At 48.5% G+C, this 6607-nt stretch overlaps 1 non-coding gene across 1 annotated transcript; it reads right to left on the bottom strand.

Moving 5' to 3' along the window:
* Positions 1-311: 311 nt before the first annotated feature.
* On the bottom strand, positions 312-383 carry TRNAP-UGG (transfer RNA proline (anticodon UGG)). The gene has a single exon. It is a non-coding gene; the product is annotated as a tRNA-Pro (tRNA).
* Positions 384-6607: the final 6224 nt, after the last annotated feature.

Here is a 6607-nt window from a genome sequence, read left to right as displayed (position 1 = left end):
TTGCTCAGAATGCGAGGGGTAAGTGTGAAAATTGCAGCGGTGTCAGCCAGCATGCATACACTCAGACGTCCTGAAAAGTCACTGCTGCGGGCAGAGACAGACAAATATCTGATGCCTAAATGCCAGGAACGCAAGCCTGTGAAATCATCACACAGGGCGCACTGAGAGCAAGCAGGAAGGAAGCCAAGGCATTGTAATCCATTTTTCGCCTGAGGCAAAAAATATGTTTTGTGCAACAATGCTTCGAGTGGAATGAGAAATGTTGAGGGGTTGTGTATTTTGAGCAGGATTTGATTGTTTTCCGCTAAAATGGGCTCGTTCGGGATTTGAACCCGGGACCTCTCGCACCCAAAGCGAGAATCATACCCCTAGACCAACGAGCCTGGGCACAGAAGTGCTACGGCTCCCACCCTGCTCCGAGGGTTGGTGGCAGAGAGTGGGAGACTACATCCTAAAGCAAGAAACGCCACATGGTGCTCTCTTCTGCAGTATGACTAGAGTCATTTGCATGGTCGTCATCGAACATGACATAAAAAGCCTCTATCCTTTAGACATTTTGTCCCAGATTTACAAGAAAATGAGTGAGCGCGACGCTGTGCCCAATTTGCAAGCCCCACGCTCCGTCATTTTCAAAATGCAGGGAAGCGCCGTATTTAGTAGAATACAGCGCACCCCTGTGCTTCCCCCTGCGCCAGCTCTAAATTAGCTGCTGAGCGCCAACGCAGCCGTTCTTGCACCATGGTACAAGGATGACTGCGTTGAGGGGGAAATTGTTTTTGTGCAGGAAGGGACACCTTCCTGGCCAAAAGAAAAATCTTCAATGGTGATTTGCTCTTACTTCTATGTGTGCTGCAGAATGCAGCACACATAGAAAGAGAAAAAACGAGGAGAAATGAAAACATTTCTCCTCAGTGCGCCACTCTAACGATACCCCTGGGATGGCGTTGGATTTTGGCGCTGACGCAGATTTACGACAACTCCTAAATCTGGAGCAGCATCAAAATGCTATGGTGTTGCTGTGGCACACTCACAGCAACACCCATTGCACGCCCCTTCCAGGGAAAGCGCTGAATGCTAAGGTGCCGTATTTACAAGGTGGTGTTAAGCCACAAAAAGTGGCTGAACGCCATCTTGTAAATACCGCGCAGTGCATAGTGCCACCGGGGCGTCACTAAAAGTGATGCTCCGTTGGCGATTGGGCCTTGTAAGTCGGGCACCTTATTTGCTCAAGGTGTGTGTTCTTGGTGAGGGCAGGAAAGCTATTTTCGCTCTCATACCTTCCTTCCTTGGCTGGCTTGAATGCGGTAGGCTCAGGCTTCAATGCAAAGGTCAAACAGTGAGCAACTGACTGACGTAAGCTGGGGCAACTCCTCTTGGTGAGCTGTGACAGATGCCCCAGGAGCGTAGTACCTCACGATGGTGAGGGATAGACACAGTCTCTTTTATCTCAGCTTGCCTGTCAGCTGAGTCAGGAAATGCAAAAACTGGGAAAAAGCCCAGCGACTTGCTGTATTTGCTTGGTTTCGAACCAGGGACCTTTTGCATGTGAGGTGCGCATGATAACCACTACACTACACAAACAGACACACTTGCTGGCTTGTTTCATGTGGCTATGCATTGTACTGCAACCACCACACTATGGAAACAGACACACCTGCTTGCTTTATGTGGCTCTGCATTGGACTGGGATGCAAGGACTGAGGGCCAATGTTCATGACGCTCAAAGCTGAGCCTTCCGGAACACGATCTCTTGCCTTGGAAGAAAGGAACTGGCATCACTTTCATTCCAAGAGGTGATTTCAGAACTGGACCCGAAATTACCATATAGAAGCACTGTGCATTTAATGTTCCTATGAGCACTGCTGCTCCAGCACAGAAAAGCAGTTGCAAAGAAATCTTGCATACCTTCATGATGCTGAACCGTCTCAACGCAGGTATAAAGCATGTATTGCATTGCAACATGACATCTTACAAGAGTGAAAAGCAGAAATACTCCAGTTTAAACCACAGACTGAACCTATAAAGGTAAGGGTTTGTCTGGGATTTGAACCAAGGTCCTCTCACACCCGAAGCGAGAATCATACCCCTATACCAACTAGACTGCTGCTGCAGAGGCATTTGAAACATCTTCTGAAGCGTCTTTCAGAAAAGCAGGGCCTTTCGGAGGCTCTCTCTCTAAGCGTGCCATAGCAATTGATGTTTTCTGTCAAGGATTTTTTGTTAGTCTCTAGCAAGGAAAGAGGTAGTCAAGATGCCCTGTGCCAGTGAGCTGAACTAGGGCACTGATGTGAAAAGCAGACCCTTGCTGGTAGTTGTAACCCTCTGCAAGTCCTGGACCTTTGCACCTTAGACTTCCAGACCAGAAGCACTGAAGGGCCTGCTAACTCTTGAGCCAGAGAAGCATGCCTCTTGGATTCAAGCACACTTGCTCGCTCAGCGCTCGATCAGGCGAGATTTATAGTAGTGGCTCATAGGCCTGAAACACTCACCTGAGAGACGCGGGGTGGCTGATTTCCCAGAATGGCCCTTGATGGGGAAATCACCTCCTTTCCCCCGCCTCATTTCAGAATTGTGTGCAAGTCGCAAGACAGTGTTCAGGGGTTCATGGGTACTGCCTACTCCCAGCTGCCTCTCTGTCTTCTTCATGTAAATTGCAAGTCACGAGGAGGCACCATTGCCAATATGCTCCGCCCACCTAACCAAGAAACCCAGTTTGAGCTTGTCTGCCTGTGTTGTTGCAGGGGCAGTGTCTTCTTTGCCCAAAAGGTGGCAGGAGAGACTCACTTCAAATGATAGAATCAACTGCTTAAGTAGAAACCAGCATGGTAGTTACTGTCATAAAGTGCAGCTCTAACAGAAGGTGTGCCTGAGATGCCCCTTCCAGTAATACACAGAATTTTGATTGAGGGCCCAGCCGATGGGTTGGTGGATTTCTCCTCACATGCCACAGCAGCTTCCAAAGATAGTGGTGTGAGGAGCTGGCTGTGCAAGCAGAGCAAGATTTAAGGGAAGAAAACACACCTGTTAGGAGTGAGATTTGAACCCACGCCTCCATGAAGAGACCAGAAGGCTCAGCTTCACTGAAGATCAAGCTCTCTTGAGTCTGGCACCTTCGACCACTCGGCCATAATGACAGCCAAAACATTATGCAGGTCTGACTCTTCAGTCTGCACTTGTTGATGCTGCCGCTTGCAATGTTCCTATCAAAGTCACAGCTTTAAAGGCCCCACAATATAACATGGCCAAGAAAAAAAAAAAACAGAACAAGAAACAAGGCACATGCACGACCACCTCTAGGGATGCAGATAACTTTTTATCGTCCTGCAATAGTAAAGCACATTTTACACAGGTCACAAGTTTTTAAAGGTCATTTCTGTCTAAGTGTGCATTGAGAGAGACTGAGGTTTTAGTGAGCAAACACAAAAGCTACTGCTGCCCAGTGTCGAACCGGGGACCTTTTGCGTGTGAGGCAAATGTGATAACCACTACACTACAGAAACAAGCTTGCTGGCTTGACTGAAGGAGCACAGTTCCCCTCATATGTTTGCCCGATTTCCTCTATACTTGATCAGCAGTTGCTCAGAATGCGAGGGGTAAGTGTGAAAATTGCAGCGGTGTCAGCCAGCATGCATACACTCAGACGTCCTGAAAAGTCACAGCTGCGGGCAGAGACAGACAAATATCTGATGCCTAAATGCCAGGAACGCAAGCCTGTGAAATTATCACACAGGGCGCACTGAGAGCAAGCAGGAAGGAAGCCAAGGCATTGTAATCCATTTTTCGCCTGAGGCAAAAAATATGTTTTGCGCAACAATGCTTCGAGTGGAATGAGAAATGTTGAGGGGTTGTGTATTTTGAGCAGGATTTTATTGTTTTCCGCTAAAATGGGCTCGTTCGGGATTTTAACCCGGGAACTCTCGCACCCGAAGCGAGAATCATACCCCTAGACCAACGAGCCTGGGCACAGAAGCGCTACGGCTCCCACCCTGCTCCGAGGGTTGGTGGCAGAGAGTGGGAGACTACATCCCAAAGCAAGAAACGGCACATGGTGCTCTCTTCTGCAGTATGACTAGAGTCATTTGCATGGTCGTCATCGAACATGACATAAAAAGCCTCTATACTTTAGACATTTTGTCCCAGATTTACAAGAAAATGAATGAGCGCGACGCTGTGCCCAATTTGCAAGCCCCACGCTCCGTCATTTTCAAAATGCAGGGAAGCGCCGTATTTAGTAGAATACAGCGCACCCCTGTGCTTCCCCCTGCGCCAGCTCTAAATTAGCTGCTGAGCGCCAAGGCAGCCGTTCTTGCACCATGGTACAAGGATGACTGCGTTGAGGGGGAAATTGTTTTTGTGCAGGAAGGGACACCTTCCTGGCCAAAAGAAAAATCTTCAATGGTGATTTGCTCTTACTTCTATGTGTGCTGCAGAATGCAGCACACATAGAAAGAGAAAAAACTAGGAGAAATGAAAACATTTCTCCTCAGTGCGCCACTCTAACGATACCCCTGGGATGGCGTTGGATTTTGGCGCTGAGGCAGATTTACGACAACTCCTAAATCTGGAGCAGCATCAAAATGCTATGGTGTTGCTGTAGCACACTCACAGCAACACCCATTGCACGCCCCTTCCAGGGAAAGCACTGAATGCTAAGGTGCCGTATTTACAAGGTGGTGTAAAGCCACAAAAAGTGGCTGAACGCCATCTTGTAAATACCGCGCAGTGCATAGTGCCACCGGGGCGTCACTAAAAGTGATGCTCCGTTGGCGATTGGACCTTGTAAGTCTGGCACCTTATTTGCTCAAGGTGTGTGTTCTTGGTGAGGGCAGGAAAGCTATTTTCGCTCTCATACCTTCCTTCCTTGGCTGGCTTGAATGCGGTAGGCTCAGGCTTCAATGCAAAGGTCAAACAGTGAGCAACTGACTGACGTAAGCTGGGGCAACTCCTCTTGGTGAGCTGTGACAGATGCCCCAGGAGCGTAGTACCTCACGATGGTGAGGGATAGACAGTCTCTTTTATCTCAGCTTGCCTGTCAGCTGAGTCAGGAAATGCAAATACTGGGAAAAAGCCCAGTGACTTGCTGTATTTGCTTGGCTTCGAACCAGGGACCTTTTGCATGTGAGGTGCGCATGATAACCACTACACTACACAAACAGACACACTTGCCGGCTTGCTTCATGTGGCTATGCATTGTACTGCAACCACCACACTATGGAAACAGACACACCTGCTTGCTTTATGTGGCTCTGCATTGGACTGGGATGCAAGGACTGAGGGCCAATGTTCATGACGCTCAAAGCTGAGCCTTCCGGAACACGATCTCTTGCCTTGGAAGAAAGGAACTGTCATCACTTTCATTCCAAGAGGTGATTTCAGAACTGGACCCGAAATTACCATGGAGAAGCACTGTGCATTTAATGTTCCTATGAGCACTGCTGCTCCAGCACAGAAAAGCAGTTGCAAAGAAATCTTGCATACCTTCATGATGCTGAACCGTCTCAACGCAGGTATAAAGCATGTATTGCATTGCAACATGACATCTTACAAGAGTGAAAAGCAGAAATACTCCTGTTTAAAACACAGACTGAACCTATAAAGGTAAGGGTTTGTCAGGGATTTGAACCAAGGTCCTCTCACACCCGAAGCGAGAATCATACCCCTATACCAACTAGACTGCTGCTGCAGAGGCATTTGAAACATCTTCTGAAGCGTCTTTCAGAAAAGCAGGGCCATTCGGAGGCTCTCTCTCTAAGCGTGCCATAGCAATTGATGTTTTCTGTCAAGGATTTTTTGTGTGACTCTAGCAAGGAAAGAGGTAGTCAAGATGCCCTGTGCCAGTGAGCTGAACTTGGGCACTGACGTGAAAAGCAGACCCTTTCTGATAGTTGTAACCCTCTGCAAGTCCTGGACCCTTGCACCTTAGACTTCCAGACCAGAAGCACTGAAGGGCCTGCTAGCTCTTGAGCCAGAGAAGCATGCCTCTTGGATTCAAGCACACTTGCTCGCTCAGCGCTCGATCAGGCGAGATTTATAGTAGTGGCTCATAGGCCTGAAACACTCACCTGGGAGACGCGGGTGGCTGATTTCCCGGAATGGCCCTTGATGGGGAAATCACCTCCTTTCCCCCGCCTCATTTCAGAATTGTGTGCAAGTCGCAAGACAGTGTTCAGGGGTTCATGGGTACTGCCTAATCCCAGCTGCCTCTCTGTCTTCTTCATGTAAATTGCAAGTCACGAGGAGGCACCATTGCCAATATGCTCCGCCCACCTAACCAAGAAACCCAGTTTGAGCTTGTCTGCCTGTGTTGTTGCAGGGGCAGTGTCTTCTTTGCCCAAAAGGTGGCAGGAGAGACTCACTTCAAACGATAGAATCAACTGCTTAAGTAGAAACCAGCATGGTAGTTACTGTCATAAAGTGCAGCTCTAACAGAAGGTGTGCCTGAGATGCCCCTTCCAGTAATACACAGAATTTTGATTGAGGGCCCAGCCGATGGGTTGGTGGATTTCTCCTTACATGCCACAGCAGCTTCCAAAGATAGTGGTGTGAGGAGCTGGCTCTGCAAGCAGAGCAAGATTTAAGGGAAGAAAACACACCTGTTAGGAGTGGG

Source organism: Pleurodeles waltl, unplaced genomic scaffold (assembly GCF_031143425.1).
Source record: "Pleurodeles waltl isolate 20211129_DDA unplaced genomic scaffold, aPleWal1.hap1.20221129 scaffold_91, whole genome shotgun sequence".
NCBI lineage: Eukaryota > Metazoa > Chordata > Amphibia > Caudata > Salamandridae > Pleurodeles > Pleurodeles waltl.
Note: the sequence above shows the minus strand (reverse complement) of the source record. Positions and strands in the feature narration are given on the sequence as shown.